Source organism: Bos mutus, chromosome 8 (genome assembly GCF_027580195.1).
Source record: "Bos mutus isolate GX-2022 chromosome 8, NWIPB_WYAK_1.1, whole genome shotgun sequence".
NCBI classification, from domain to species: domain Eukaryota; kingdom Metazoa; phylum Chordata; class Mammalia; order Artiodactyla; family Bovidae; genus Bos; species Bos mutus.
This window is the reverse complement of record NC_091624.1, coordinates 17,360,514-17,383,284: the sequence shown is the minus strand read 5'-3', so window position 1 is coordinate 17,383,284 and position 22,771 is coordinate 17,360,514. Positions and strand designations below refer to the sequence as shown.

Below are 22,771 nucleotides of genomic sequence, written 5' to 3'. Positions count from 1 at the left end.
CTCCCGCCCAGCCCCATCCGGCGCCCAGGTGGACGATGTGTCGGCGGAGAACCTTTGCGGCTGCTGTAGTCATAGTCTCCACCAGCGCACCACTGAACGGACTGCAGAATAACAAATAGGCAAGAGTGTGGCTGACTCTGGAGTCTGAAAGCCTAACTTCATCATTTTCTCCTGGACAAGTAAGTCACTTACCTTCTTTGTTTCCAATTTCCACTTAACCCCCCTGGTGATTGTGTAAGAGTCCATTGAAGTCGCTGCTGCGTAATGCACAAATATCAGCCGTTTAACAAAAACTACAAGGCAGGGGTCCCCAACAGGGTCCGTGGACCGGTCCCGGCCCTGAGGCCTGTTGGCCGCAGGGCAGGATGCCAGCAGGGGTGAGCGAGAAGCTTCGTCTGCCGCTCTCCATCTTTACCCATCCGTCGCATTACGGCCTGAGTCATTCTCGGATCCTGTCTGGGGAAGACTTGTCTTCAGCGAAACTGGTCCCTGGAGCAAAAAGGTTGGGGACCGCTGCCCTAAGGCAATGGTGTTAACTGCATAGGATTGTTTTCTAGCTAAGAAATTTTCCGAAATTACTTATCATGGCCTTATGTGTTATATCAGAGTTTTTCAATGTTTCTCAAAGGTAGGAGTTATCTGGAACTCTGCTTAGAAATACAGATTGCTGGGCTGCTTCCTAGAATTAGAATTTCTAGGGGACAGGCCCGGTGATCTTGCTTTTAGCAAGCATTCCAGATGATTCGGGCAGCAGTCTGGTTTGGGAAATCGGGCTCTGTGATGTTATATAAAACTCAGGTGCTGGGAATGCAGTAGAGGAGGTCAGAGTGAGACATGTAGGTTGAGGGTGTGTGATAAGAGATGTAGCCAATGATTTATTAGAAGTGAAGTCGCTCAGTTGTGTCCAACTTTTTGCGACCCCGTGGACTGTAGCCTGCCAGGCTGCTCTGTCCATGGGATTCTCCAGGCAAGAATACTGGAGTGGGTTGCCATTTTATTAAAGTGAAGCCTTATTTTTTAAGCGTTGGGCAATATAGTTATTGTTTTTTTGTCCCGGTTGTGAATCCGAGTCTTTGCACTGAGGAACCAGGCTGCTCTTCTTCCTGTCACTCTCATCCTGAAGATTAACAGTCATGTTCTTCAGCAGCTGCTCCTGTGGGAGAAAGGCCAGGGCACTGACAGCATGAAGACAAATAAAATCAGAATCTTGAGGGGATAACCACCATCTCATCCTCTCTGCAGCATCATTCACTGTAGTCAAGCTGTGGAAGCAACATAATTGTCTGTTGATAGATGAATGGATAATGAAATTGTGATAAATACACACAACACACACACAATGGAATACTATTCAACCTTAAAAAAGAAGGAATCTTGCTATTTCCAATAACACTGATGAGCCTACAAGACATTATGCTAAATGAAATAAACACTGAAAGAGAAATGCCACATGGTCTCACTTATATGTGGAATCCAAAAAGGTCAAACTCATAGAACCAGAGCAGGGAAAGGGTGGGGGGAAGAGGAAATGCTAGTCAAAGGGTACAGAATCTCAGTTTTGCAGGATGAGTTAGTTACAGAGGTCTAAGGTACAGCATGGTGGAATTATGGTTATAACACTGTATTATGATATTAATATTATAGATCTTCAGAAGTTCTTACCACATTTAAAAAAGGTAACTGTGAAGTAATAGATGTGTTAATTAGCTTGGCTGTAGTAATCATTTCATAACGTGTATATCAAAACATCATGTTGCAGACTTTAAATATATACAATTTGTATAGAATAATAAAATGTTAAAAAATAGAGGTTTACCAGCACTGACAATAGTTTCAGGCTCCTGCTGCTGCTGCTGCTAAGTTGCTTCAGTCATGTCCGACCCTGTGTGACCCCATAGACGGCAGCCCACCAGGCTCCCCCGTCCTGGGATTCTCCAGGCAAGAACACTGGAGTGGGTTGCCGTTTCCTTCTCCAATGCATGAAAGTGAAAAGTGAAAGTGAAGTCGCTCAGTCGTGTCTGACGCTTAGCGACCCCATGGACTCCTAGTAGACCCTTAAAGACTGCTGAATGAATGAGCTAGTAGATGGAGGCCTGAATCATTTTGTGATGGCCAGGAGTTCATCCTAAACTGGGACAGTTCCTAGCAAAGGATGCGCTGGACAAACAATCCAGTTGTATCTTCCCGGGAGTGCTATTTTCATTGGCAGTAATCACAGCCACCACTAACTGAGCAGACGCCACTGGCCAGGCATTGTGCAAAGTGCTTCATTGCCGGCTGGGAGGCAGGTGCTACTGGTATCACCATTACCCACTCTTCACAGAAGAAGCTCAGAGAGGGTAAGTGAATCCTTAAGGATCTGCAGCCAGTGGGAGGGGACCTGAGATTTGAACCCAGGCAGCCTGACTGCAGTGCTGGAGTTCTTATCGTTAATATTTTATTTATTTATTTGGCTGCACCAGGTCTTAGTTGTGGTACACGGAATCTTTTAGTTGCAGCGTGCGAACTCGAGTTACAACATGTATTTTCCTGACCAGGAATATATTTTCCTGACCAGGGGTTGAACCTGGGCCCACCTCCGCACAGTACCTTAGCCGGTGGGCCATCAGGGAAGTCCCTAGTGCTGGAGTTATGAATGTGACCCTGAGCCATATCTCAGGCATCATGTGAGTTACTGGATACCTTTTACTAGAGGAATCAAGTTGGGTCCTCAAGTTGCAATTTGAAATGGTGCTTTGCAGACAGTTCGTAAGGCTGGAGGCAGGGTGACTGCTCAAGAGATCAGGGCAGAGATAAGGAGGTCTGGATCAGGACAGAGGCTAGAGGGCTGGAGGGGAGACCCTGGAGGGGACATCCGACCTCACACCCACCTTCCAGCCTCACAGCCCTGCACGTCTGTCTCTGATTTATGGTCTTCAGGCCCAGGGCACCACATTCAGTGTGATGAACCTTTGCTGACCCTGGAAGTCTGCTGCACTCCCGTGCTCTTGGAGCTGGCACCTGGTGAGGAATAATGGACTATTCTCCGTCTTGGTAAGGACCTTTCAGTGTTGGGTCTGCCTTGACAAGCTTTACCCCTCACACAGCTTTCAAGATTTATGAGGTTGATTTGCAGTCACTGGTCACTTTCCTGTTCTGAATTCTCTAATGCCTTCTCTCATGTTTTCTGCTTAAGAGTCCTTATCCTTTTCTTCTCTTTATATTTTATTCTGCTTGAGTCATGACAGTTTCCCTCTTTATTGCATTGCTTCAAAGAAACCTTTTCCCTCTAACCCAGTATTGTCCGTCAAAGCAGCTCCAAGTGTAGAAAAACCTGGAATCTAGAATCTGAAAAACCTGTGCCCAGGGACCATTTGATAATTAGCTTGAGCCGTGATCTCCTTGACTGTAGAGTCGGGATCATTTACCTCGCAGAATTGTTCTAAAGGTTAAATGAAAAGATGTTTGTATAAAAAGGCTCTGTAAATCCTAGGACATTATGCAAATGTTGATTAACTTTGTTTAGTTCAGTTGTTCATAATTTCTTCCCATTCAGTCATCTCCTATCTGCCCTGTTCTTGTGATACCTTCTCTCTGGCTGGATGACAGGAGTTACTAACATGTATAACACCTGCCTGGGGTGGCGGGTAGGACCTGATTGAAATCACCTGGTCAGAGAGACACACTGGATCACTTTCTCTGCTGGAAGTGGGCTTCTCCCTTCCAGCGCGGTCAGAAGACTTTCTTTACCACTCACGGAGACAGACAGTTTTCATATTGTACTTTCTTTTCTGAAATTAATTATAGCAGTACTTTTCTTTATTAAAAGTTAATTGTCAGTCACATTAGGGAATTATTTAATGATTTGGTAGTTGCATTGCCAAAAATACTTGAGGCCAAAATTAGTGGACTCATGGGGAGGTGAAACATCTTGAAATTTGCAAGTTGGGTTTGAATAGTATTTTCCTAATTCGCTGGGTTTCAGGAATAACCTGGGGTGCTCTCGAAAGCACAGAGTTCCTGCCCCGCACCCCGCCACCCTTGAGGGCATGAATCAGCTAATTCTTAGCATCAGGCAACTCTGGAAAGCACTGATTTTGTACATCTGGGAGATATTTTTTATACCTGTCTTAGTATTCCTGCCTTATTCCTAAATCTTAGTTTTAAAAGCTAACAAACTCAACATATATATTATTTTAACAAATCCAGTGTGTGTATTTTTTTTTTTTTTGCATATCCCCTACATACTCATATACAGCAAAAGTGAAACACACTCCCCGGTTTATAAAAATAAAAAATTTATAATATTGAGTTATGAAGTTAGTTTAGTTTCTATTGTCTTTCTGTTTTGGGGCTTCCCAGGTGGCACTAGTGGTAAAGAATCTAACTTGGGAATGGAAAGGTGAACTCCCTTGCTTTTGTTGTTGTTGTTGTTATTTTAAAAAATTATTTAATTTTAATTGAAGGATAATTGCTTTACAATATTCTGTTGGTCTCTTCCATACATTAACATGATTCAGCCACAGGTATACCTAGGTCCCCTCTCTTTTGAACCTTCCTCCAAACTCTCCCCCCAGTCCCTCTAGGTTGTTACAAAGCTCCAATTTGAGTTCCTTGAGTCCTATAGCAAGTTCTAATGGCTATCTATTTTACATATGGTAACGTATGCTTTTGAACTGTGGTGTTGAAGACTCTTGAGAGTCCCTTGGACTGCAAGGAGATCCAACCAGTCCATTCTAAAGGAGATCAGCCCCAGGTGTTCTTTGGAAGGAATGATGCTAAAGCTGAAACTCCAGTACTTTGGCCACCTCATGCGAAGAGTTGACTCATTGGAAAAGACTCTGATGCTGGGAGGGATTGAAGGCAGGAGGAGAAGGGGATGACAGAGGATGAGATGGCTGGATGGCATCACTGACTTGATGGACGTGAGTCTGAGTAAACTCCAGAAGTTGGTGATGGACAGGGAGGCCTGGCGTGCTGTGATTCATGGGGTCGCAAAGAGTCGGACCAGAGAAGGCAATGGCACCCCACTCCAGTACTCTTGCCTGGAAAATCCCATGGACGGAGGAGCCTGGTAGGCTGCAGTCCATGGGGTCGCTAAGAGTCGGACACCACTGAGCGACTTCACTTTCACTTTTCACTTTCATGCATTGGAGGAGGTAATGGCAACCCACTCTAGTGTTCTTGTCTGGAGAATCCCAGGGACGGGGGAACCTGGTGGGCTGCCGTCTATGGGGTCGCACAGAGTCGGACACGACTGAAGTGACTTAGCAGCAGTAGCAAAGAGTCGGACACGACTGAGCGACTGAACTGAACTGAACTGAATGTATGTTTCCATGCTACTCGCTCCATTCGTCCCACCCTCTCTTTCCTCTCCCCCACCACCCATGTCCATAAGTCTTTTTTCTATCTCTATGTCTCCACTGATGCCCTTCAAATAGGTTCATCAGTACTATCTTTCTAGATTCCACATATATGCATTAATATATTTGTTTTTCTCTTTCTGACTTACTTCACTGTATAATGGACTGTATCCATTGCTTTCTTAATTCCCCAAAAGAATTTGTCCAAGGAAATATTTTTTATAGCTACAAAAGTAATCAAGGCTGTTAGCAGTGAGGTTATCATTTTAGTGGATTCTGACTGAAAAGGATTTCCAACTATTTCAGTAGGACTAATTTGAAGACTCAGATTAAAGACATGGGCACTGTGCTGAGTGCTTTCTCATATGTAATCTCATTTAATTTACATAGCAACTTTGCAAATATATGATCACCATTTTTCAGGTGAGCAAATAAAGGCTCTGAGAGTTTAGGGAATTCACCCCCAAGTTACATTGCTAGTATGAGCTGTGACTTTCTTGAAGACCTCATCATAAAAAATCACAGTTATCCTTGAAATGAATTGCTCTTGAGCCTGAAGAGTTGAATTTGAATGTGCTTTTTTGAGAGATTAATGATTAACCTTAGAATTTAGAATAACAGCATGGATGTTGGTAACATGCAGAAACGTATTTGCTGTAATAGAAAGAGAACAGAGTTGAACAGTCAGAAAAAAAATGGCATTTAGGAGTTTTGTGACCTTGAACAAGTTACTGAACTTTCCTGAAATTTGGTCTCTGAAAAATGAAGACAGTAAGTGCCTAATTCACTCTTCAGAGATGGTTGTGAGACGTGAATGAGACTCCGATTTAAAGGGTCTAAGAGTGTTTGTCACACAGTTAGTGCTTAATAAAGTTGAATTCTTTCTTCCTTCCTCCTTCTGGTCACAATTTGAATATCTGCGGTTTAACCCTGTCATTATACATTTTATTCTCAGGCTTTCTACCAACCCTTTTCTAACTGTAATAGGATTCTTAAGAATAATATTTAAATGTATCCATAATAACTAACATTTATGGAGTGTTTTACATGCATTATCTTTGAATTCTCACCACAGCTTTTTGAGGAAGATAGTATTATAATTATCATTTTCAATTTACAGATGAGGAAGCAGGCTGAGAGAGGGAGGTGATTGTCCAAGGACACACACATAGTAATGGCAGATATGAGATGAGACTAGATCTACCTTATATGCTTTTTTAAACAATATTTGTATTTATTTATTGGGCTGCAACAGGTCTTCACTGCAGCATGTAGGATCTAGTTCCCTGACCAGGGGTTGAACCCAGATCCCCTGGACTGGGAGTGCGGTGTCCTACCCACTGGACTACCGGGGAAGTCCCTCACCTTATATTCTTAATTACCATGTTCTGTTGCTTCCAGAAAGATAATCACTTGCCAGTGTTTCCTAGTCTGGAGAGATAGGTCCATGTGGAGGGGAGGGGGTGGTCAACATCAGTCCTCTGGTTTTCTTTTTTTTTTTTCACTCTCAGCATTTTGGCTTTTACTCCATATATGAAAGAAGACAAAAACATACAAAGTATATGTACAACTAAAATTCAACAATATATACAGAAATGTTTCTTGATATAAATGTCCCTATTAGCTTAGTGAATGCCACCAATTCACCTAGTAAAGATATCAAAGCAATAGAATGGTGATTTTGGTTGTTTCCTCTGTCTTTCCTGATTGCAGTTCAGGGTTTGGGGATAGGGGTGGAGGGAAAGTGGTTTTGTTTTGTTTAAATCATCATTCTTGCTCATTGCATTTTGATAAAACATGCAGCATTCCTTTCGTGGCAATGTTCTAATCTTACAGCCGATTTTTCCTTTTTCTTTAGAGAAGGGCTGTTAGGGTTTCTTTTTCTTTTCTGTTCTTTCTTTCTTTTTTTTTTTTTTTTTGTCAGTCTGGGATTGTAAATAAAAATGCAGGAGTCCAAACTGCTTCTTTTTCATCATGTAATGTCTTAAGCTCATTAAACAAGTAAAAACGCTGCCATGTTTGCACAGATTCTTCTGGTGGGGGAAAATGTCTGCTTTAAAAAGTTGTTTTTTTCCCTCACCCCTTGGGATCCAGGCTCTGAGCCTCTTTTTCTCTTTGGGAGTATCCATCAAAACAACTTTTTAAAGCAGACATTTTCCTCTGGTTTTCTTGAGCCCAGGACTGTCAATTTTGGTTCTGAAGAATGGGTTGACTTGCTCATGTCTTTCTTTGGGAACTGGCATCTTGTGATGACTAATCTCATGTGTCAGTTGGACTAGACCATGGGATACTCAGAATAGACATTAATTTCTGAGTGTATCTGAGAGTATTTTTGGATCTGATGAGCATTTGAATAAGGGGACTCAGTCAAGCAGATTGACCTCCCAAATTTGGATGGACATCATCCAAATCCATTGAGGACCTGAACAGAACAAAGAGGCAGAGAAGGGGGGAATTCTCTCTCTCTGCCTGACTACTTGAGCTGGGACATCAGTGGTTTGCCCACAGGCTGGGACTTGTGCCATCAGAGCTTTTGGTTTTCAGACCTTTGGAATTGGAGTGAAATGTACACCATTGGCTTTCCTAGGTTGGTCTTTAGCTTGCAGGTGGCAGGTCATGGGGCTTCTCAGCCCCCATAATCACGAGAGCTAATTCCTCATTATCTGTCTGTCTCTCTATCTATTTCTTTCTCCTGTTGGTTCTGTGTCTCTGGAGGGCCTGGACTAATACACATCTAATCAGGCTAATTTCTAATGTGATGCTTAATCTCCTATTATGATTTCCCCTGAGTTTTCTTGTAACTTTTCTAAGTAGCAGTAGGAGCAGTGGCAGCAGAACCAGCAAGAGTGATTTTGATCAAGTATGTACAGTTTCTGCAACTTTCTCCAGGGCTTCTAGAGCACCAAGAGGACTTGTCAGATGAAGGCTGCATCTGTATTACTAATGCCAGTGTTTGTCACTGATTTCTTTTTAATCTCATAGGTTTATTTTCCCTGACAAAGCTACCTCCCAGATTCTTCAGCTTTCTTTACCGTTTGTTCTAGTACCACTGCTTCCTCTTCTGTATGCCTTCTTGATGAGTAAGAGCAACAGCTGGTGTGACTGGAGCCCTTTATACTGTATAAAGCGCTGTGTAGTTTAATCTTGTCCCCACACTTTCATTGCCCTTGCTGTGCCTTCTGTTTGGAGCACACTGCCCCTTTTAGGTCTGGCAGACTCCTATTCAGGTTCCCAGGTGGCTCCGTGGGAAAGAATCCGCCTGCCAATGCAGGACGTGCAGGTTTGATCCCTGGGTCAGGATGTCCCCTGGAGAAGGAAATGGCAACCCACGCCAATATTCTTGCCTGGGAAATCCCATGGACAGAGGAGCCTGGTGGGGCTACAGTCCATGGGGTCACAAAAGAGGCAGACACGACTTAGTGACTAAACAACAACTCCTATTCATCCTGTAAGACCTAGGTCAGATATCCTGTCTGAGGCTTTTGAATGTCCCAACATTCTGCCGCTTTGATAGCTTTGAGCATGCCAAGCATATCCAACTTTGGACCTTTGCATTGAGTAGTCTCTCAGGTTGGAACATTCTTTTCCCAGATTTCTGCATGACTTATTTCATTTCAGATTTCACTCAAAACTTACCTCCTTTGAGAGAGAGGCCTTCATCCTTCATAGACATTAGCCTGTTACTAATGTTGACAAATATTGATTAATTTAGCTCTCTAAATATCTGGTCCCATCACTTCATGGGAAATAGATGGGCAAACAGTGGAAACAGTGTCAGACTTTATTTTTCTGGGCTCCAAAATCACTGCAGATGATAACTGCAGCCATGAAATTAAAAGACGCTTACTCCTTGGAAGGAAAGTTATGACCAACCTAGACAGCATATTGAAAAGCAGAGACATTACTTTGCCAACAAAGGTCCGTCTAGTCAAGGCTATGGCTTTTCCAGTGGTCATGTATGGATGTGAGAGTTGGACTGTGAAGAAGGCTGAGCACCGAAGAATTGATGCTTTTGAACTGTGGTGTTGGAGAAGACTCTTGAGAGTCCCTTGGACTGCAAGGAGATCCAACCAGTCCATTCTGAAGGAGATCAGCCCTGGAATTTCTTTGGAAGGAATGATACTAAAGTTGAAGCTCCAGTACTTTGGCCACCTCATGCAAAGAGTTGACTCATTGGAAAAGATTCTGATGCTGGGAGGGATTGGGGGCAGGAGGAGAAGGGGACGACAGAGGATGAGATGGCTGGATGGCATCACTGACTCGATGGATGTGAGTCTGAGTGAACTCTGGGAGTTGGTGATGGACAGGGAGGCGTGGCGTGCTGTGATTCATGGGGTTGCAAAGAGTTGGACACAACTGAGCGACTGAACTGAACTGAACTGAATGCTAGGTGGAAAAAAAGAAAAGATTAATTGACTGTAGGTATGTGGGTTTATTTATGGCTGTCTATTCTGTTCCATTGATCCACATGTCTGTTTTTGTGCCACTACCACACTATTTTGATTACTATAGCTTTGTAGTATTGTCTAAAGTCTGGGAGGGTTATACTTCCTGCTATGTTCTTTTTTCCTCAGGATTGCTTTGGCAGTTATGGATCTTTTATGGTTCCATATAAATTTTGGGATTTTTTGGTAATAGTTTTGAGAGAAATGTAATTTGATAGAGATTGTTTTAAATCTGTAGATTGATTTGGGTGGTGTGGCCAACAACTCCCCATTTTTAAAGTGTGGGCTGCACATAATTTCCTTTCAAAGAGTAAAGTAGGGAAGTGACTAAAAAGAAAAAAGAGAGAGAATAGCATTATAGCAGAGAAAACTGACAAACACTACCTTCGTCAGGTGATTAGTATCAACAGTAACGTCACATTGACTGTTTGCACCCAGGCATATGATGTGATGAGACGGGTGCGTTACCTCTCTGGTTTCCTTCCCCAATCATAGCCACAGACTGATCATCAGGAAAACATCAGATACACTTCAGTAGAAGGGAAACCCATAAAATACCTGAGCAGCTCTCCTCACAATGGTCAAGGTCATCAAAAACAAGGAGAATCTGGGAAATTGTCACAGCCAAGAGGGGAGACCTGATAGCTAAATGTGATACGGTATCCTGATGGGATTCTGGAACAGAAGGATACACTAGGTAAAAACTGAGGGAATCTGAATAAACTATCAGTTCAGTTCAATCGCTAAGTCATGTCCGACTCTTTGCGACCCCATGAATTGTGCACGCCATGCCTCCCTGTCCATCACCAACTCCCGGAGTTCACTCAAACTCACGTCCATCGAGTTAGTGATGCCATCCAGCCATCTCATCCTCTGTCGTCCCCTTCTCCTCCTGCCCCCAATCCCTCCCAGCATCAGAGTCTTTTCCAATGAGTCAACTCTTCACATGAGGTGGCCAAAGTACTGGAGTTTCAGCTTCAGCATCATTCCTTCCAAAGAAATTCCAGGGCTGATCTCCTTCAGAATGGACTGGTTGGATCTCCTTGCAGTCCAAGGGACTCTCAAGAGTCTTCTCCAACACCACAGTTCAAAGCATCAATTCTTCGGCGCTCAGCTTTCTTTACAGTCCAACGGACCTTTGTTGGCAAAGTAATGTCTCTGCTTTTCAATATGCTGTCTAGGTTGGTCATAACTTTCCTTCCAAGGAGTAAGCGTCTTTTAATTTCATGGCTGCAGTCACCATCTGCAGTGATTTTGGAGCCCCAAAAAATAAAGTCTGACACTGTTTCCACTGTTTGCCCATCTATTTCCCATGAAGTGATGGGACCAGATGCCATGATCTTTGTTTTTCTGAATCTTGAGCTTTAAGCCAACTTTTTCACTCTCCACTTTGACTTTTATCAAGAGGTTTTTGAGTTCCTCTTCACTTTCTGCCATAAGGGTGGTGTCATCTGCATATCTAAGGTTATTGATATTTCTCCCGGCAATCTTGATTCCAGCTTGTGCTTCTTCCAGCCCAATGTTTCTCATGATGTACTCTGCATATAAGTTAAATAAGCAGGGTGACAATATACAGCCTTGACGCACTCCTTTTCCTGTTTGGAACCAGTCTGTTGTTCCATGTCCAGTTCTAACTGTTGCTTCCTGGCCTTTAATAAAAATATCTACATTGGTTCATAAATTTTAATAAGTGTATTTTGGGAATGTAAGGGTGAGAGGGTGTTTAAGAACTCCCTGTATACTCTCTTCCTAATTTTTCTGTGAATTTAAAACTGTTCCAAAAAATAAAGTCTATTTAAAAAAAAATGCAGATGCTGGATGAAGTCACTGGGGGTGGGGCCCAGGAAGCTGCGGATTTCCACGTCTAGAGGCTTCCCAGGTGGCGCTAGTAGTAAAGAAAAAGTGAAAGAGAAAGTCGCTCAGTCATGTCCCACTCTTTGCGACCCTGTGGACTGTGGTCCATGGAATTCTCCAGGCCAGAATACTGGAGTGGGTAGCTTTTCCCTTCTCCAGGAGATCTCTCCCAAACCAGGTCTCCCGCATTACCAGCTAAGCCACAAGGGAAACCCAAGAATATTGGAGGGGGTAGTGTATTCCTTCTCCAGTGGATCTTCCCGGCCCAGGAATTGAACCAGGGTCTCCTGCATTGGCAACCCACTCCAGTATTCTCGCCTGGAAAATCCCATGGATGGAGGAGCCTGGTGGGCTAGAGTCCACAGGGTCGCAAGGAGTCAGACACGACTGAGAGACTTCACATCACTTATCCTGCATTGCAGGAGGGTTCTTTACCAACTGAGCTTTCAGGGAAACCCTAGTAAAGAGCCTGCCCGCAAATGCAGGAGAAATAGGAAACTGTCAGTTCGATTTCTGCATTGGGAGGATCACCTGGAGGAGAGCATGGCAATTCACTCTGGAATTCTTGCCTGGAGAAACCCATGGACAGAGGAGCCTGGCGGGCTGCACAGAGTCGGACACGACTGAAGCGATGTAGCACACACACTCACGTACTTACTATCAGTCAGTGTTTAAAAAATCACTGGCTCATCATACAGTTGGTTGCTTGGCTGCTCCCCACTTGGACATGATTTAATCAAAGTCGTGGAGCCTGTCTCCTAGTCTCTGAGACCCTGGGCTGATACAGAACCTGGCTCAGGAAAGTGCTCCATAGAAGTGGACTGAATAATTAGTATTAACGACCAGTTCTGCATCTGTGATGGCACCCGTGGAGAGAAACGGTTAAAACAATAACCCCCTAAGTTCAGTTTCAACTAATCTTAATGACACAGCACTTGCTTGCAGTCATTTCTCTCTTGACTCCATCAGGAGGCATTTACCCTGGGCAATGCTGCAATTGTTAATGATTCCTGGTCCCCACTGCCTGGTCTTTGCAAGGCTGAAGTTGCTGTTTCCAGTCTTGGGGCGTGTTCTCTGCTCCCATGGGTGCTGGGGGAATGAGAAGGCGTACAGGAAGGGGTGAGGGCCAGTCATCTGCAGACGTCCAGGTGCATGATGAGGGAGGTGCTAATTGAGCAGAGCTGGGAATCAGCCAGGCCACCGCCAGGGGCACCTGCTTGCTCATTCATAGACTCTTGTGGGGCACTGGCTTCCTGCTGACTGGCTGGAAGCTTGGGCCAGAGAAGCTCAGCAGCCTGGGGAACCTCTGCTGTAAACTCCAGAAGTGCTGGAATCTCCTCCCTCCTCTCGTGGCTTCCCTGTGGCCTGGTCTCATTTCCTGTCGTTTTCTTCCCAGGTTGGCTGTCATTTCCTGGCTTTGATCTTTGGCTCTAGCTTCTGGTCCCAGTTTCTTTTTGACTCTGGGGCAGCAGCATCTAAGCAGACTGAGCCTTTGCTGTTACATTCTCTGGCGCTGCCCTGGGATGACCCATTGTGTTCTGTCTTTGGAGGGACCACGTGAACTGTCAAAACAAATTCAAGAGCAGCTTTCAAAAAGGGCTCCGATGCGTGAAACAGGAGCAGCAGCTGGCTTGCTCTGGGCCAGGCAGTGTGGTTTGCATGCATTCTCCCAGGTGCCCCTGAACACCAGCCTCGTGAAGAAATATAAACAGGCCCATTTCTCAGGAGGAGAAACCGAGGGCCAGAAAAGTTCAGTCCCTTGCCTCTAGTAAGTGGTAGAGATGGGCTTTGAATGCAGGTAGTCTCATGCTAGTGTATAAAGTAGGTTGATCTGTAACAGAAATGTATGCATTAACAGAGACTAAGTAATGGTGACTTAAAATAGGTTTTAAGTGACTTAAGGAAAAATGGTGACTTAAAATAGGTTTATTTCTTTCCTAAAATTCCAAGCTAGGTCAAAGGGATGGAGAGGTGGGTGAGTGTAGCAGACGCATATGTATGATGAGATAGCCAAGGCTTCTCAAGACTTATCACATCTGTCCACCCAGATTACTGACATTCTAACACCTGTACCTGCCTGGGGCTCTCCCTGACCCCAGAGCACTCTGCCTGGAGTCAAGAGTGCCCCCTTCTCTAGTATCCCTCAGTGAGTTTCCGCAGCTGTTGGTACATAACTACCCCAGCTCCCTCGCTCCTTGACCAGGACATCTGAGTCACATTCTTCTCTCTCCCAGTATTCCCCATTGTGACTGAGGTCCAGCTGCCCATATGCAGTCAGTAGGTAATGTACACCTCATTGATTTCTCTCCCTTCTCTGTTTCACTTCCCCACCCCCTAGTGGTGATTCCTGGAATCGCCTCTGAAATCAGTGCAGTGGAATCTTTCAGTTCAGTTCAGTTCAGTCCAGTTGCTCAGTCGTGTCCGACTCTTTGCGACAGGGCAGCCCAAACAAGTCCAGCCGTGGTGTACTCTGCAGAGCCTCAGGGACCCAAGTTCCTTCTATCTTGTTGCTGCATCACCCCTCCCACCCCACCAGGGTGTTATCTTCATCTACATGATCAAAGCTGGTGTATTACCAATACATCCATTTTCTCATTCCTGAGAACAAATAGAAAGTGAAGAGCAAGAAGCTTCTTTTTAAAAAATGTTTTATCGTGACAAAAGTCACATAAAACATAATATTTTAACCATATTTAACTGTACATTTCAGGGGCACTAAGTACATTCACACTGTTGTTCAACTGTCACGACCATCCATCTCTCAAATCTTCACTTTCCTAAGCTGAAACTCTATTAGAAGGGATGAGGGAATGGATTGAGAGGTTAGGATTGATACATACACAGTACTGTGTATAAGGTAGATGACCAGTGAGAACCTACTGTATAGCATAGGGGGAAAAAGGTGCAGTCTGTTTGTGGGACATGCATTGTTAACTTTAAAAATGCATTCCAATATACAGTAGGTGCAGACAAGCACTGTTTGATTTCACTTATATGTGCTCCCTAGAATGGTCAAATTCATAGAATCAGGGAGTACATTGGTAGATGCTAGAGGCCAAGGGTGGGGAGGTGAGGGGGTGGGAAGGGGAGTGAGGGCTAAATATTAGTACAGAAGAAGGTTCTTTTGAGTGACATGTCCCAGGAGTAGTGCACATCACTTTCCCTTATATCCCATGGGTCACAGTCTCGTCAGATAGTCATAGCTGTCTGCAAGGGAGTCCTTGTGCTCAGCGAAAACTCCAGAGTTCCATCTCTAAAAGGAAAGAGTGGAGGATGGATTAGCATGAGGTGGGCTTCCCTGGCTCAGTGGTAAAAATCTGCTTGGCAATGCAGGAGACATGGGTTCCATTCTTGGGTCAGGAAGATCCCCTTTAGAAGGGCAGGGCAACCCACTCCAGTATTTTTGCCTGGGAAATCCCATGGAGAGAGGAGCCTGGCAAGCTGCAGTGGGGTCGGAAAAGAGTCAGCATTACTGATCATCTAAACAACAATAACAGAGACACTACACTATACTGTTTCTAAGCAATCGAGGGGGAGGGAGTGGGGGTGTGGGTGGATTGTGGTGAGGTTAAAGAGGCAACCTGGGTGAGAATATGCAGGAAGCTGTTAGGCAGGTTAACGAATTATGGCTCTCTTTGCTGGGCAACCCACTCCAGTATTCTTGCCTGGAGAATCCCCGTGGACAGAGGAGTCTGGTGGGCTGCAGTCCATGGGGTCGCAGAGAGTCAGACACAACTGAGCGACTAAGTACAAATGAAGAAACACTTCTGTTAAATAAGGGCTTCCCTGGTAGCTCAGCTGGTAAAGAATCTGCCTTCTATGCGAGAGACCTGGGTTCTATTACTGGGTTCGAAGATTTCCTGGAGAAGAGAACAGCTACCCACTCCAGTATTCTGGCCTGGAGAATTCCATGGCCAGAGGAGCCTTGCAGGATACAGTATTCTGGCCTGGAGAATTTCACGGACAGAGAAGCCTGGCAGGCTACAGTCCATGGGGTTGCAAAGAGTCAGACACGACTGAGTGACTTTCACTTGGGGGTGATGGTGGGGGATGGTCACTGTTTTCAACAGACCTGTGACCTGATGGAGTTAAATTTTTAAAAAGAGTGCTCTGTTAACGGATTGGGAGATTGGAATTGACATGTATATACTACTGTGTATAAGATAGATAACTAAGGAGAACTGTCTGTATAGCATAGAGATCTCTACTGAATGCTCTGTGGTCACCTAAATGGGAAGGAAATCCAAAAAAGAGGGGACTATATGTATTATGCTGCTGCTGCTGCTAAGTCGCCTCAGTCATGTCAGATTCTGTGCAACCCCATAGATGGCAGCCCACCAGGCTCCCCCGTCCCTGGGATTTTCCAGGCAAGAGTACTGGAGTGGGTTGCCATTGCCTTCTCCGGACTATATGTATACTGATTCACTTTGCTGTACAGCAGAAACTAGCACAACATTGTAAAGCAACTGTGCACAGGGAAAAGTCCTCTGTTGACAGCGAGCAGTTGAGTTGACCAGGGAGGACTGGAGTCGGGTCAGCAGGTGGCTGACTTGTGCGAGGATCCAGCAGAGAGCCTAATCGGGGGCACTGACAGTGGGGACAGAGATGAATTCAGGGTATGTTTAGTCAGTATTGAGATGAGAGTTCAGGAAAGCATTTGAGTTTCAAAGCTAGACTCCTGGGTTTTGTATTCAGAGATCTGGGACACTGGGGAGCAGTTTCAGCTCAGCCTAGAGGCAGTTTCTTACACGAGAGAAAGTTGCTTTTCTGTGGTTCCAGGCATGCCAACTGAGTGGCCTGAGACAGCCAAGTCACACAATTTCTTTGCTTGCGAGACAGGGATTCTTAGCTTTTGTGGGGTAATTGCTACAGTGAATAAAGAGGGGATGATCCTTTGCATGCAAAATCAATTCAGTCATGTCCGACTCTGCGACCCTTTGGACTCTAGCTGGCCAGGCTCCTCTGCCTCTGGGATTTCCCAGGCAGGAATACTGGAGTGGGTTGTCATTTCCTTCTCCCTTCCTGACCCAGGGATCGAACGCGCGTCTCTTAAGTCTCCTGCATTAGCAGGCAGGTTCTTTACCACTAGCACTACCTAGGAAGCCCATGATCAACTTTGAGGGTGAGTTAAGTGGAAAAATTTTATAATGAGGAAGACTCAAGAAAGTATTGAGAAGGCTGAGATCTGAGAGGGAGCATATCACATAGGGACATTTGAAAGCGGCAGCTTTCAGAGAGGCTCTTGGCGTATTTGTTGGTATGTTCTTGTTGTTCAGTCACTCAGTTGTGTCCGACTCTTTGCGGCCCCAGGGACTGCAGCATGCCAGGCTTCCCTGTCCTCCACCATCTCCTGGAGTTTGCTCAAACTCTTGTCCATTGACTCAATGATGGCATCCAACCATCTCGTCCTCTGTTGTTCCCATTTCCTCTTGCCCTCAATCTTTCCCAGCATCAGGGTCTTTTCTAATAAGTTGGCTCTTCGCATCAGGTGGCCAAAGTAGTGGAGCTTTGGCTTCAGCTTCAGTCCTTCCAATAAATATTCAGGGTTGATTTCCTTTACAACTGACTAGTTTGACTCTTTGAGTCTTCTCCAACACCACACTTAGAAAGTATCAGTTCTTCAGTGCTCAGCCTTCTTATGGTCCAACTCTCACATCCATACATGACTACTGGAGAAACTATAGCTTTGACTAGACAGACCTTTGTTGGCAAAGTCATGACTCTGCTTTTCAATATGCTGTCTAGGTTGGACACAGCTTTTCTTACACTGGGTGGAAAAACAGACTTGGTGTCTAGCACCTAAGAGCACCAAACCTGAGCTCTCCCAAACCAAACCTCTCCCACCTGAGCTGTGTGACCTCAGGCAAGTTACTCAACCTCTCTGAACCTCAGGTGCCACCTTGGGAAAGCAGAAACAAACATGACTTTGTCACAAGACTATTGTGAATATTACATGACGGTGTGTGATGTGCCCAGCACAGAGCCTGGCACACGAAAGGTGCTTAACAAAGGTGAATTTCCCCATCTGTCTAAGAAGAACCGAAAGATCTATTTGATTCTGTTGGTTTAGTTAAAAAAAAAAAAAATGGGGCCGGGGGTGGGGGTGTGAATTCAGACAGGAAAAATCACCCCCTCTGATATTTGGAATTCAGTCAAGGGAAACTGGTTGTCTGACTCGAATTTTCTTTTTCCACCAGTTGTGTTGGCATGGTCTCAGCATAGCGTTTGTCAGAGCCACTTGCTAGAATACCAAAAGAAGAGACTCTGTGGAAATACAAGGCAGGATTGATATGGTGACTTTGGAAACATAAAATTGGGTGACATGAAATCGATTAAATCATGTTTCCCCTCCCACCTCAGGGTAATGACTCCAGGATTGAGGGGAACGGCTCCAACAGAAGGGAGAGGGAGCCATAGTTGCGGTCCATATGCCCACTTCATTTTGCAGTCACGCCTAGTGGGCCATCTGTTCGTGGCTGCCTGGTCTAGCCAGGGGGCTTATAAAACGGTATCCACATCTATGGATGCCTTCACTCAGCAGCTGGGAGGATGAGGGAGACCCTCATCCAACACTAGGCGCTTTCTGTGGCACCTTCATGCCTCCCTCCACTCCTGTTTTCTCCTGTTTGCCTTTCAATGTCACTTAAATATAGTTCTCAGTTATTGTTATTTGTAGCAGAATGTAAAAAGGAAAGGATGCTAAAATTGATGGAATTCCTGTTCTGTGCTAGGTACTCGCTGGACACTGTGTCTAATATGTCATTGTCTAATCATTCCCATCAGGTAGGCATGATGAAGAAACTTAGGCTCTGAGAAATTAAGTCACTTTTCCAAGTCCATACACTAGGAGATGGTGGCACTGGCGTCAGCCTCTAGTCCCTCTCTGCAGAGATTTTACTCTTAGACTAATGATGAATAACAATTAGAATACCCTAACGCACCCACCCACCCACATTCACACCGTATCATCACCACCACCAAGAGAGGCACACCCACCCACACAGATACACACACACCCATCACCACTACCATCATGCCAACCAACACTTTCTAGGTTTTTGTCTCTCCTAACAGATGATCTCTTACTTTCAGTTTGAACTGAATGACTTCTTTGATGCTAAAGAATGAGCTCCCTCTAGTGGCAGAGTGTGGTTTGGCACAACCTCACTTTCTTGGGGACACAGGTAAATATAGAAAGACAGACACTTTCTTTCATGTACTACAGTCTTGTCAAAAGACATATTATTGAAGACTTTCTTAATACAGTGAAAAGAAGGAATCCAGATCTGGGCAGATCCCCATTGCAAAGTTAATGCCAAGGGGAATGAGGACCTCTTTATCCCAGCGTAGCGAGAGGACAGTGGCATTAGCTACTGTGAAAACTCTGTTTTCACAGAGTTCTGTGATTTCCTGAGTTTTCACATAGTGTCTCAGAATCGTCACAACATCCCTGGGAGGCAGGCGTTCCTACTTTATAGTTAAGTGAGCTAGAAATCAGTGTTGTTAAGTGGCTTTTTCAAGGTTACACAGCTGGTCAGTAGAGGAGCCATAATTCTAATTTGGGGGTTCTTGTACTCTTTAAACTACACCAGGGAGGTTTTCCAGTACAGAATCAGTTCTTTATCACGGTGGGTTGTCTGTCAGGTGAGGGACAGGTAATCATGGTGATAGATATCAGGATTAAATGAGACAGGTGAAATTATAACAGATGGCTATAATTTCCTGTCACTTGTCCCACTCGCCTCTGGCCCATCCTCTCGCTGTGCCAGAAAGATTAAAATAAAAACCACAAATTCCACTGGATCCTTGCTTGAAAACTCCCACGGCTCCCATGACTCTCAGGATAGAGCCCGGACTCTTAGGCTTGGCACTCACAGCCTTTCCCAATCAGAACTCTCCTTACCTCTCCAGGCAACTTCTCTTTTTCCACCTTAACTTTCTGTCACATTAGGAAACTCACCTTTTTCATCTTTCCCGACAAATATTAGCCCCTGTTATATCCTGTGCCACCTTCTCCATCCGGAGTGATTCTACTAACTTTCCTGTTCCAGGTGAGATGTCACCGCTATCTGAAGAGTCGTGGAATCTCACGGATTACGCTCTGTGCTCCCTTCTCGGCTCTTCTCACATTTGATACGTAATGTTACTTTAAGTGCCTTTCTCCCTCTCTGTCTGTCTGTGTTTCCATCTCTCAGTTGCTGCTTAGTTCATCTCTGGGTCCTTAGCACCTGACATAGTTCCTGGCACATGAGGAGTTGACGAGACGTTTGCTGAGTGTCTACAGGAAAGGTACAGAGTGTTTTCTTTGGGAATTATGGACAGAATCCAAGCCCGCTTGATGTGTAAATGGTGTTTAGGGCTCCTTGACAATTTGTCATAAAAATTTGTTGTGAGCCTGCATTCAAATGCCTTTGGCCATGGTGTTAAATTCAGTGTAAAAATAAAAAGTACTTTTAGGGGAAAAAATAATGCAAATAAGACCCCTTGGTTAACTGTGGGGCTTTTTTCACCATACTTCTACAAATGCTTTTGAGCATGAGGAAGAGATGGGAGTTTGTGGCTTCTTCAGTGAGTCGGCCTTGAAAGGTCTGGGCTATTGTACAGCCCAGATGCGGTTGAGCCGGTCACCACCAGAGGGTGCTGGCGGCGAGAGTGTGCCATCCCCTTCTCCATGGGCTACTGGGGACCACTGTCCCTTCAGGAACCCATGGAGATCTGACCCAGCTGCTCCATATCCCACCTTCCCTGAGTTAAGTTTTGAATTATTTTAATGATCATCTATAAAATCTTATGATTAAACAAATTAAGCCAGAGTCTTTGACCCTCCCTAAGCCATAAAGAAAGTTGAGTGCCGAAGAATTGATGCTTTTGAACTGTGGTGTTGGAGAAGACTCTTGAGAGTCCCTTGGACAGCAAGGAGATCCAACCAGCCAATCCTAAAGGAAATCAGTTCTGAATATTCATTGGAAGGACTGATGCTGAAGTTGGAACTCCAATACATTGGCCACTTGATGCGAATAACTGACTCATTGGAAAAGATCCTGATGCTGGAAAGATTGAAGGCAGGAGGAGAAGGGGACGACAGAGGATGAGATGGTTGGATGGCGTCACCGACTTGATGCATGAGTTTGAGTAAGCTCCAGAGTTGGTGATGCACAGGGAAGCCTGGCATGCTGCAGTCCATGGGGTCGCAAAGAGTTGGACAGGACTGAGCCACTGAACTGAACTGCTTCTGTGGCATCCTTGACCAACGATCTTTCAGACTCTGCTTGAAGCTAGTGGCCTTAATGCTCTGGAGACAGGCCATCAGTTGTTATTACAAACACTTTCCTTAAGTATTGATCGAAACTCGCCTCCTTTAACATCCCCCTTGCTAGTTGCTGGGTATGGGAAGAACAAAATCCTCTTTTCTTCCCTCCAAAAAAAACTTTTCCCTTGTCACCAGCTTTTGAACCCATCTTGCTCAGAGGCTTTGCTGGTGGCTGCCCATGAGCAGTCTCCTCGTGGGCTTGGAGGTCTGCCTGAGTGTGGGCTGCGCACAGCTGTCACTGCGAGTGTGAAATGCAAAAGAGCGTCTGCCGGCTGCCCGCCAGCATGGATGTGTCCTCAGCTTCCTCTGGTGGGAGACGGTCAAGGCTGGAAAAGAAGTATTTATTACACACTATGATAACAGGAATTAAAAATGCTCCCTCAATCATAAAAATCAGTGGTTTCATTTGCTGGGTTTGCTGCCAATGCCTGTCCATATGCAGAGCTCATTTTTATAGTTACACCGATAAGGTGCATATTTCATGTGCTTTTCTCTGCCCAATGAATCCGATTTTTCCTGTCATTTGAAAGTGACTGGAATTATTTCAAAGGCTGTAGGACAGGTCTATGAAGGGAAGCACGTTGACTGACTCGTGTGTGGCCTGCTGTGGGACAGGCAGATGTTCCCAGGTGATCGTGGATTGAGAGCAACTGGTGCCAATCCCTCCCATGCCCACAGGCCAGCAGTGGCTGCCAGGGACCTGGCCCGGACTGAGTCATCCCAGTCTGTGAACGGTGGTCAGTGGGGCTTCAAACACTCCATGGGGTCTGCAGAACTCCTGCTGCCTTCAGCCTGCTGCCCACGGAGCTTGAGGAGGGCTCTGGTTCGTTCATACCCACAAAACCCCCACCACCTGGCTCTGTCTGCCTGGGTCTCTGTCCTGATTTCCAGTCCCCTCACAGGGAGCCCAGCCCAGCCCCTGTGGTCACATGCACTGTCCCAGTGCTGCTGTGCTGGATGCTGGGATGACCATTCAGATCCCTCTTAGCAATGCAGGCTGCAGTCCTCCAGCCGCCAGGAGTGTTACCCTCAGACCCCTCTCTAGCGTCACCTCCACTGTAGACAGCTGCCTCGCCGAAGTCCTGGCCCCTTCCTTGGCCGCCTCCATGATATAGCAGGGAAATAAAGGCCTTGCCGGCTCCCTGCAAGCCTGGCAGCTATGAAGGGCCTCAGAGTGGAGGCCTCGGTTGAGGCTCCATCACAGCCCAGCTTCTCCCTCTCCCCAGTTCTGCCCCCTTCCCTCCCTTTCCTTCCATGGATGGTGATCCCCCAGATCACACCCGAGTAAACCTTCTCTATGTATTCTTCAGAGGTGAAAAATGAGGCTTAGAGAGGCCATGGCTTTTCCAAAATCAGATTTCATGATGTCTTTAATATAGAGCAGGTAAATAAGTCTATTTACCCCTCACTTTTTTGCTATTTGGGGACACTGTGTAAATTTGGAGACTTGCAGCTTCCCAGAAAAGATAAGACCAAGTAGAAACAAATGCAAGAACAGGATTGGACTGTGAGGGTATGTGGTGAACGGTGCGCAGCCAGCTCCTCTTGTCCTGCACGTTCTCCTTCCTCCCCGTCTTGATGTTCTCACGCAGACTCCAGGGCAGGGAGACTCCCTGGACAGTGATCAGAGACCAGAGGGGCTCCTCAGTGAGACAGTGACAGGTCCAGGAAGTCAGGGGCTGGTGGGCCAAACTCGCTGTGTGCTTGGACCCTGTGGCGTGCATTTGGATTGTGGCCTTTAAAGTCCCAGTGGCTGTGGGAGTCTCTGGCCACCCGATTCTCCCCAGGTGGGTTTGAATCCATTCCTGCCTCACAGGATG

The 22,771-nt window shown here is 45.5% G+C and overlaps 1 long non-coding RNA gene across 4 annotated transcripts in view; it reads left to right on the top strand.

Annotated features, from left to right (window-relative positions):
- The window catches only part of LOC138988866 (uncharacterized), a 325,118-nt gene that overhangs the window by 10,906 nt on the left and 291,441 nt on the right, over positions 1-22,771 (top strand). For 2 of the 4 annotated variants that reach the window (XR_011465052.1, XR_011465051.1), the window contains exons 2-4: positions 12-179; positions 2,920-3,033; positions 19,837-19,930. This is a non-coding gene — a long non-coding RNA (uncharacterized lncRNA). The remainder of the gene's footprint in view (positions 1-11; positions 180-2,919; positions 3,034-19,836; positions 19,931-22,771) is intronic. The other 2 variants (XR_011465053.1, XR_011465054.1) reach the window with 2 other exon arrangements.